Source organism: Coenobita brevimanus, chromosome 28, assembly GCF_032717465.1.
Source record: "Coenobita brevimanus isolate Jiangsu-jjx chromosome 28, ASM3271746v2, whole genome shotgun sequence".
Classification (NCBI taxonomy): Eukaryota; Metazoa; Arthropoda; class Malacostraca; order Decapoda; family Coenobitidae; genus Coenobita; species Coenobita brevimanus.
The window spans coordinates 24,464,600-24,476,758 of NC_136981.1; positions in this window are offsets into that span (position 1 = coordinate 24,464,600).

Below are 12,159 nucleotides of genomic sequence, written 5' to 3' on the forward strand. Positions count from 1 at the left end.
GAACATCGTTAGTTACTTTGGAAAACTCAAATTGGATAACAGATGATGGAAAGATGTCCCCAGACCTCGTCATGGACATCATTGGTTATGTAGCTGCCTTGTGTAAATTACCTGATAGGACCCTTAAGATCGCCAAGATGATCGCGTACACCCCAGGCATGTGCTTACTAGACTTAATGAACGAGGTAGAGATGCAGTGCAGTAAAGCAGGTATGGTCGACACACCCGCACATTCTAGTAGAATGAGAGTACCTGAGACAGTATCAGCTGTGAAAACATCTACACCGACCTAAAACAGAGAACGAAATCGATCGCGACCCGAAAGCAGGCAGGGCAAACAACCAAACGTGACGAGGGTTCGATCACAAACACCAGGCTACAGGCAGTTTCATAAGTTTTCACGCAGCCTGAGCAGGTCTCGCGCCATAAACAACACTACTTATGGGAAGTCACCTCGTAGGTCACGGTCAAGAGATAGGTCCATTCTATGTCATTATTGTGCAAAACCAGGACACACAAGGTATGAATGCTTTATCAAAGCAAAAGAGGATGGACAAAAGACACAAGGATTTGGTTCTTACTGTAGGCATCATAGATACCAAGGGCACTGGACCAGTGACTGCAAAACAGTAGAAAAAATTGTGTCTATGTTCAAATCGGGGGAAGACCAAGTCATGACAAAAAACGAACAAACGTAAAGAAAAACAAGTCTAAAATTCACATAGGAGGCATGTTGGGAAATGAGTGTATCTTGATACCAGCTGTAGGCTATGTGAGGATCAAAACGTTTCCTTATTTTTAGATACAGGCTCTCCAGTGAACTTAATAACACATGAAGAAATAAATAGAATTCTTAAAATTAAGAAGAAAATAACTTTTCTGGAAGAAGCTGGTTTAGATTTATATACGGTAGATGGAAAACAAATTACAGTGAAAGGTATGATAAGATTAAATATCAGTTTCACAGAGACTACAAGACCATTCTCTGCATTTTTCTATATCGTTGAAAACTTAGCAATTAAAGCTCATATGTTACTGGGCTTAAGATCCATGAGAGCAGAGAATATAACTATACTCCAACAAATGAATGGAATAGACTTTGACAATGAATTCATAGAGGAAATACCATCAGAACCCTCACCGATTAGTAAAAGAGAACCAAAAAGAATTTGTAATATTAAAGGCTTAAACAAACATACACAAACAGATGAGTGTATAGATCCACTCCCACCACCAGCACCATCCTCCAGAATTAGTGTCCCAGATAACAGTACTGATTTATCAGTTTTTCCAGCCCATCTCACCAATGATTTAGTTATACCACCTAATTCCTACATGAAAGTTACCATAAAGAGCAAATTACGGAATAGTACTAGTCTTGTCGTAGAAGAATTATGTAAAGGGATTTTCAGTAGAAAACGCATTATGTCAGATGAACGACGAAGGGCAAACTCAGATATTCATAATTAATCACATGAATGAGGAAGTTCAGTTGAAAAAGGGGACTTGCATAGTTAATATTGAAAAATGTCCGGCCCCTGTGAAGGAAATAGTTATAGCTGGAGTGACAAGTGAGATAAAATATACGGATAGAGAAAGCATAAAAGAGAATTTAATTCACTCAGGTGAATTTGATGAAGAAAATGATTTGTTAACCCTGCTGGAAACACACAGGGACACTGTAGCATTACCCGGAGAACAATTAGGGTGTACTAACCTTATTAATCACATGATTAATGTGCACCCAGAAACACCACCAATTTTTGTACCAGCTTACCGCATCCTTCACTCCCAACGTACACTTGCAAATCAGTATGTCGATGAAATGTTAAAACTTGGAATTATTGAGCCTTCAATCTTAGAGCCTTCAGACTTAGAGGCACTTGCAGTGGTTTTTGCATTACAAAAGTTTCGAGATTTGGTATATGGTTACGAAATCCACTTGTTCACCGACCATAAACCACTAGTGGGTATGTTTAAAGAAAAACTCCCTTCGGGGAGGAGAGCAAGATGGAAATGTACAGTTGAAAACTACAATGTACAAATTCATTATATACAAGGTAAAATGAACATAGTAGCTGACGCATTATCTAGGAACCCGAACACAATTCGTCGCGGCATTAGATCTCAAAGGAAATATCCCAAACCACGATGATATCGCAAAAGCACAAAGGCTTGACCCAATATGGTCTAAAGTTATATACAAACTGCACGTACCACTCGAACAATTCACAATGGTCAATAATACATTATACAAGATTAACTCTAAACAACCAAAACGCCAAAGAAATACTAACCAGTTGGTAGTACCTAATGACATGATACCCCAAGTATTACGAACGATACACAATAGCCCTCAGGCAGGACATCCTGGAAAGGATAAGACATTCAAACAAGCCCAGCTGTTATATTACTGGCCTTCATTACGAAAAGATATAAACAATCATATAGACAGATGCGAATCATGTGCAAAACACAAAGGATACCCAATCACACCTGCACCGATGGGTAATTACCCTGTACCACATCAACCATGGGACGTTGTCGCTGTTGGTTTACTCAAGATGCCATTATCATACAATAATAACCTGTACCTATTCGTAGCAACGGATCATTTTTCCCGTTATGTCATTTTAGCTCCAATTAAAGATAAGACAGCAGAGACAGTAGCAAAGGCAATAAGAGATAATGTAATATGTCGCTTTACTACCCCAAAGGTACTAATAAGTGATAATGGAGGAGAATTTAATTCTGAGATCTTACAAGAAATATGTAAACAATACAACATCAAAAAGGTTAACGTTTTAGCCTATCACTCAGCATTGAATAGGTTAGTAGAGAGACAAAACAAAAAAGTATTAGATGTGCTACGACACATTCTCAGTGATAATTATGCAAGCTGGGATGATTGGATTTCCAGAGTAGAAGCCTCAATTAATGGATCTATAAAAAAAATCCATAGGTGACACACCACATTTCATTATATATGGGACAGATAAAAAACTACCATATGAGCTCCTAGAAGGTGACAGTCTGCCCATATACAATTACGATGATTACTCTAAACTCCGTTTACGTGAATTCCAGGACATACACAAAAGAGTCAAAAAACAATTAACGATGTCCAAGGAAGAAATGACAGAGGCATTTAACAAGAACGCAAGAGATTCACCTATCGGCTTAGGAGACATTGTTTATGGTATTATTCATACGAGAGACAATAAATTATTCCCAAAATTTGAGGGCCCATCCGGAGTAATTACCATAAAAGTAAACAAAGTTTTAATTAAGTCACTATCAACTGGCGAAGAGAAACAAGTTCATATTGACCATTTAAAACGAGTTTCAAGGGAATTATCCAATACTTATTCAGCATCAGATACAACCGAACAGGCGAACGTACCTCAAGAAATCAAGCAAGAAAACGACAATGATTACAAAAAGAAATTAAGGTCATATACCAAACAATCAAACACAGGTGCAACTGTTCCAATAAAACCTACAGTACATCATTTACGAGGATTAAATATCGATTTAAACTCCTTCTATAAATGGAATAACAATCAACCGTGACGCACATCATCACTATCATCGACCACAGCATGACCACATTAGGAAATTAATAGATTTTTTTTCGGTAGGTTACGATGAAAGAACTTATGCTATGGATTCTCCTCTACATAGCAAGAGGATATACGCACTTAGACCCCCAACACATAGTACGACAAGGATACCTCATAGCTCCAACGGCCACGACATCAATCGTAAAGGACGTCTTGGGTACGGAAATAAGTCTGGATTACTTGTATGAATTACCTTCTTATCTAGAAAATCTTGCGAAGCCTATGCGAACCCTGGACTTCATGATAGGAAGCTATGTTTCACAAGCACATAACACAAAGGAAGTGAATGAAATAGTGAAGTTAGCGAAATGGAAACTAGAACAGGCAAAGTCAACTATGCTCATCATGATCCAAGATCTCCCATCTTATGGAACGGAGGTATTGAGCGACAGGAACAACATCACACGTACTCGCCAAAAGCGCGGTTTGTTCGACCTGGGTGGCGCAGTTCTTGGGAACATCTTTGGATTGGCTACAGAGGATGACCTTAAAGAAATAAACAACAAATTTAATAAAATAGCTCAGATACTACCATACCAAGATAAATTCATCACAGGACAGAACTCAGCAATGAAGACAATTGTGAAAAATCTGAAAAAGGCAGAATACATAGCTCTTGAAAGTGTAGATAAAATAAATGAAATGGGAGGAAACATTACACTTTTCCAACACTTCTCCATCATCAAAGAACATATTGACACGATTCTACTACAATTAGACAACACTAGAGATCGTTACAGGGCATTTATGCAAGGAATTTCGAATGCTGGTGATGGCAAGATCACAATTGACTTACTCCCAGTTCATGGGCTACGTCAGATAATTAGTCAAGGCATACATAAACATAAATTGAAGCCGTTGTTCCGCAGTAGAGAATTCATGCAATATTATCCATATTTAGAAGTAACACTAACGCCAACATCAGTAGTAGTTCATGTACCATTTATAACTGAAGACCTGTTCACAGTATACCAAATACACCCCTTCCCCTATAAAAATAACAACACTTTGGTCATCATCAACATCAACACAGACACCTAACTCATCATGGTCTCCAAGAGACGGGACACTGTCACTTTCGCAAGTGAATCAACGATTAAATGAAAGTGCCGCACGTCCATACATGCTGTTCATCTTTGTCCTGCGTACATTTTCACGTTTCAGCCTACTGATACAGTCCCTTGTGAAATGGCTATCATCAGAAATGACAATATTCATAATCATTGCAACTTCACTTTTGCTCCAGATAAACTTGTACATCATCAATGCATCGGACACTCACAGTTTTTTTATTTCACTCATAACACATCAGTTTACATAGTCTGTCCAGATATACCACCAACTCATACTTCAGCCTCAGGATTATACATAGCACCAGACTACTGTGCGGTATTTACACCATCCATGTCTACTTTATCCACCATCAGTCACTACGCCATTCTCAATCATACACACAAACATTTCCACCCACTGCCTGATATGGACTTAAACATGAGCACAAGTATTAAGTTGACTTCACCTAAGTTTGAAACTATGCAGCTGATCAATGAAACAATGAAGCCCTGGGAAGATTTGAGTTTGAGTATGTTCAACCCATATTATGTGTATAGCCCAGCACCTACTGTCTTTATAATCTGCATTGTATTTGCAGTACTGCTGTTCACAATGCACCGAATGCATGCAAGAATTGCAAATTTGGAGTAAGTATTTAGTGGGGGGAGAGTTAACATCCAAGTTAACCCCCCTGAATGAAGAGTACATATTTTGTATATAGTATTAATTATCTATCTATCTATCTATCTATCTATCTATATATATATATATATATATATATATATATATATATATATATATATATATATATATATATATATATATATATATTAAATACAAAGAAGAATGACCCATGATATAAAAGTATGGCATACCAGTACCATTAACTTTAAATGAAATATTAATAACTCTTACCATAATCTTATTTTTAAACTTTTTTTTTTTCTTGCATGTATGCATTTCACTACAAAAAACCACGTACATACTGTAGTACAATTAAATAGTTTACCTTTAGTGCATTTATTCAAATAAGTATACAACTGGTTTAAAATGTAATATTACTGAATCATTGCAATTTACTATGAATATTATATGTATACAATATTGTAATCAATATTATGTACTAATAGATTAGCGTATGTCAATGATGATTGCTGTCGGAGGACCTTCAGCGGCGTGGCTGAGCAATGTTATCAGTCCATATTATAATTACAAATCATAATAGATAGATAGATAAATAGATAGATAGACAGCTCCATGCAAGCCTGGGAAAGGGAAATGATCTCGTAAGTTAACTGAGGAAATGTTGACCATTACACAGGAAGTAGCAGAGTCAGGGGATGATGTAGGTAGTGTGTCAGCGAGATAGCAGGCGAACAAAGCCTAGTGACATACACACATACTCACACACAGGTTTCTGGAACTTTCCAACCACAGTGTAACTCACGTGACACGACCCCTGTTTCACCAGAATTTAGGAAGCAGAGAGGCAGAAGGAGGCTAGCATTTGAACCGACAGGTAGTGGAGAGAGTGAACAAGAAAGAGGGGGTCAACTAGACTTACTTATTTTACTGTCTCTGTAAGACATACCCTGCTCAAATTAGATTTCTCTGAAGATAATAAATTAAGATCAATTCACTGTATTCATCTTTAATTCCTACTACAAGAAATCGAGAGTGATAACTAAACAACAGAACTTCTCTACAAGTTACTACAAAGTCTTTAATGACATGGTAACCTTACAACCAAATTTTGGCACGTGGTGGTTTTGTGGGTAATTATTGCGCCCCAATCGGATTGAGCCGGTGAAGGTTTATATCCAAGGGATGGTTGGGGTTTATTACTCATGTAATGCCACTCAGGGATGAGCGAGGTTGGTCACTCTCATCTTAAATATCGGGACCAACCGCCTAGTCCCGGACTCCTACGCTCCCCATGGGGCAATGTAGGATTGGATGATGGATATATATATATATATATATATATATATATATATATATATATATATATATATATATATATCTATCTATCTATCTATCTATCTATCTATATATATATATATATATATATATATATATATATATATAGCCTCAGTGCTACAGTGGTAAAGTGTGCATTTTCATACACTGGATAGTGAGGGTTCGTGCCCCGCCAGGATATTGAACTTTGGAAGAGTTCTCCAGGCCATGTACTGCATTGGCGGACACCAGCGGTGCTGTGGTTGAACCAGTGTCGCATACTGTAAACTATGTTTGCACCCAGACGGCTTGCTCGGGACGATTACACTTGGTTCACAGACTACACACACATCCAAGGTCACTACAACACTACAATCACACATACAAGCACTTCTCACCCTACATACAATCTCTACCAGACAGCCTAAGACACTTGGTAGAGATACATTGGCTGTATCGTCCCTATTTCGGTCGGGATAGGCCGGTCTTGCAGTGGATACTCAAACGGCTGATGATATATATATATATATATATATATATATATATATATATATATATATATATATATATATATATATATATATATATATATATATATATATATATATATATGGTGCCTCTGTGGAAAATGTGCATTAACGTTCATGGGGGAAGGGTTCGCCCCCCGCCAGGGTAATAAACTTTGGGAGCGTTCTTCCGGCCACGTGCTGCTTTGGCGGACATAAGGGGTGCTGTGATTGAACCAGTATCGCATTTATAGTCTGCTTACACCCAGTCGGCTTGCGTGGGCCGATTACACTTCGTTCACAGATTACACACATATCCAAAGCCATTCTAACACTACAATTACACTTACAAGCACTCTGCACGGTACATACTATCATTACCAGACAGCCTAAGCTACTTGGTAGAGCTACATAGGCTGTATCGTCCCCACTTTGGTCGCGATAGGTCGGTCCTGCTGTGGACACTCAAACGGCTGATGATGATGACGATATATATATATATATATATATATATATATATATATATATATATATATATATATATATATATATATATATATATATACTCTCCGCTACATAATGTCCCTAGCCTGAGCTTATTTTCTCCTTTTTGCCATTTTTGCTCTTCGTACATATTTAATCTTTTCCCCCTACCTTGCTTTTTCTGTTGTATTAACTCCATAGTTCTTTAATCTTTACTTTTCTTTCATTTTTACCCACCATGACCGGCCTGCCGGCCCTTCAAAACTGAATGGTATCCATACCACAAAAGTATTAATGCAATTACCGGAGGCTAGGGTTCCCTAACCTTAGGCTGTCCTCTCTGTCTTCATTTTCTTTCCACCTTTTTCTCCGTCTTACGCCACCACCGTCACTTTATGCTGGCTGTACTTACTATCTCTTCGTTTTTTTTTTTCCTTGCATACTAGCCAACGATATGTTAATGAATTTTATGGATGACGGAAATATCTTGTTCTTATGAGAAAATTATACGAAAAGGGAAACCTCTGTGACAAAACACCTAAAGAGAAATTCAAGAATGATAAAACTCATGATGATGTTATGGCACATACTGTAGATTAACCTTGCGTAGTTTTTTTTTTTTTTTTTTTTAACTTCAGTGAGTTTCTTTCGGATGAATGGAGAAGTCCTTCGTTTATTGCAGTGTAGTAAAAATTTCTTACTTCTTGCTCAAAACGTTGTCAGAGGCAAATACTATCCCCCCCGCCGGCCGTATGTTTGTATTACCTCAACAAAATTGTCTGACGTTAACACAGATGAAGGAAAAACGCAGAATTACCATTTCACAGCCAGTGGGGTTGTGTGTGTGTGTGTGTGTGTGTGTGTGTGTGTGTGTGTGTGTGTGTGTGTGTGTGTGTGTGTGTGTGTGTGTGTGTGTGTGTGTGTGTGTGTGTGCGTGCGTGCGTGCGTGCGTGTGCGCACGCGCGCGCGCAAAATTACTTCCTAAAGTACTGTCAAATTGCTAATTGTTTTCAACGATTACGCAGCCATCAAATTTTGTCGTCTACCAAACATGGACTTCTGGCTTTCGTCTTCTTGATGTGCACTAGAGTATAACCACGTCCCTCTTGTTCCTGCTTCGCCGTTTTATCGACAGTATGAGGCTCTGATACAAATCGGGATACAGGGAGGAGATGGCCAGGTAGAATTGGCCTGCAGTTGACATTAAACTTATTCACTACGTTTGTCCTTAACTCCAGTGTTATGATTAACATAAAACGAATTTTATTCAACTTGGGTAATTAACATTAGAAAACAAGGGACGCCCTGAGACTGAAATGATTAATCTTGCTACCCATCATAAATGAAAGCGTTACAGCCATTCCCTGTTATCTACTATGGTACGATGGTGAACTGATATATCAGTTTCTGCTTCTGTCCAACGATGTGGGTCAGTTTTGGTGAGAAACTTTTTTGAGCTGATGGTGATGAAGACTATGTACAGTATATATATATATATATATATATATATATATATATATATATATATATATATATATATATATATATATATATATATATATATATATATATATATATATATATATATATATATGGTTAGTATATCATCATCATCATCATCCAGACCTCCTTTCCCACCCTAGGGAAGGGTAAGGAGAAACAATGTCCAAATTTGCCTAATCCATTGGACCACGTTTCCATTCGCTCACCATTCAAGCCCCTGGAATCCTGGCTCTACCTGATACGCCAAAAACATTCAACACGTTCTGCAGCTTCATATAAATGTATCCGGTAGAGTCAATCCGGACGCTGTCACGATAAAAAAGGGTGCTATATCCCTGATCATGCACTTCTCCTCACAATACTCATCCGGCCAACTCGATCTCTTGTCAGTTCCCTAGCCTCACCGACTTCCAAACCTCTCTTCCTTACACACTCGTACACCATATCCCTCCACCTACTCCTTGGCCTACCTCGCTTCCTCCCTCCTTCAAGTTCTCTCAGATATACCTTTTTCACCACTATATTGTTATCCATTCTCTCCACATGACTATACCATCTCAGTAAAATCTCTTCGACTCTGGTGTCCACAGACTTCCTCACTCCACAGCTTTCACGAATCACATTATTTCGTATCCCATCACCTCTCGGTACTCCACATACATTCCTCAGCAGTCCCATCGCCACTGCTTTTTCTCTTGACTTTTCATTTTCATGCCACATCCATAATGTTAAAGTTGGCACTAACAATCTTTCATGTAAGCCTCGTGCAGCTGCAGCACTCAAGCCTCTGTTTCTTATAAAGACCTTCATTCCACCAGCTACTTTCCTTCCTTGTGTCACTTTACTGTCCACTTCTTTTGTACATTTTCCTCTCTTGCCTATCACTGTACTCAGTTATTTGAACTCTCTCACCAGTTCCAGTCTCTCCATTTACTCTAACATCACACTGGGAGTCATCTGCTCTCTCAATACCCATTACTTTACTCTTTTCTACATTTACCTGCAAGGCACGACGCTCACAGACATCACCAAACGTTGCACTAGCATATCAAGTTTTTATCCGGTATTTACAAGTAGTACTGCATCATCAGCATACAACAAATTTGAGATATTCCATCCATCACCATTCATTACCAACGCCATCCCCCTCTCCATTACTCGTATTTTTACTTCTCTTGTCACCTCACACACACACACACACACACACACACAAAAACACACACACACATATATATATATATATATATATATATATATATATATATATATATATATATATATATATAATTATATATATGATATATATCTGTCTATCTATATATTTATATATATTGTTACGGAACAGAGAAAGATAATGTACACTTTAAGTGAGAATACTAAAAATCACTACTGTCCCGTAAAGTTCCAGGTTCAAAACAAAAGAGTTAGGTAAAATTACAAGTTAAAGTTTAATGCTCAAACTAACAACAAAACATTCAGGACTCATAAGAATAATGTAATGGCAAAAAAAACAAGTTAAATATATGGTTAACTGCAATAGCCTCTATTAACACGAAATTAGCAAGAGTAAATTTATCTAAGTCAGCCCTGATAAAATGAAAATACACTGGGTAATGCTCAGTTAATGCAAGATAAATTATTACAGATACAAAATAATATTAAAACTGACTGACAAAAAGAACCTTTACATAAATCACAAAAAAACCTCACTAGGCCTAAGAATTAACCCTATGCTACACAGCACAAGAAAAAATGCAACAACAGTTATACTCAAAGTACACAGCTGCTAGATGGTTGGAGACTTCCGCAGCTCTCACAACAATAACTGTGCAGAGGAGGACAGAGATGTGAACAAAATGAGGAGCAGATCTAAGTGGCTATGACGCAGAGAATGAGCTCATTATATAGGGGCCGGCAGAGCTTGATACAACTTGTAAGAAGGACGTGCAAATGAAGCCTAGGGGACAAAGAGCTGACAATCCTGCTCTGAACAACAGAAAGGACGACTTACTCTACTTCTGCTTACTCTGTTAATCTTTTCTCTCCGTTGGGCTCCTCCGATCACAACCTTATTACCTTAACCTGTCCTATCACTCCGGTACGGCCTGTGGACCCTCCAGGGAAACGTCGTCTATGGCATTTTGGAGCCGCGGACTGGGAGTCCCTCAGGCAGTACTTCTTTGATTTTCCCTGGAATGATTATTGCTTCCATGGCCGGGAGCCATCTGAGTGTGCCTTGCGCATTACAGAGGTTATTCTCTCGGGCATGGAAGCATACATTCCTTTCTCATATCCTTTGACTAATACAAGAAAGCCTTGGTTTAATCACGCTTGTTCTAATGCTGTCCACAACAAGGAGAGGGCCTACAAAAGGTACCGGAGCCAACCCACCCCTGAATCACATAATCTTTACGTTTCTGCCCGGAATCGTGCTAAGTCTGTTCTTCGCTCTACTAAAAATAATTTCATCCATACTAAATGCTCACAACTCTCCAACTCGAATTCTTCCCACTCCTTCTGGCACCTTGCCAAAAATCTTTCTAACAACTTTACCTCATCATCCTTCCCTCCTCTTTTCTACGCTGATGGCTCTGTAGCTATTTCTTCTACTGATAAAGCAGATCTCTTCGCACAGACTTTCTCCTCCAATTCCACCTTAGACGATTCCGGTGCTGTTCCTCCATCTCTTCCCCCCTCTGACTTCCTCATGGCTGACATTAAAATTTCTTCAGTTGATGTATTTTCTGCCATCACTGGCCTCAGTACTAACAAGGCATATGGGCCTGATGGGGTCCCTCCTGTTGTTCTCAAGAACTGTGCTTCTGTGCTTACACCCTGCCTAGGCAAACTCTTTCGCCTTTGTCTGTCAACTTGTACCTTTCCTTCTTGCTGGAAGTTTGCTCTCATTCAGCCAGTCCCAAAGAAGGGTGACCACTCCCAACCCTCCAACTATCGTCCAATTCCTTTAACGTCCTGTATTTCAAAAGTTTTCGAGTCAATTCTTAATAGAGAAATTTTAAGGCATCTTTCCT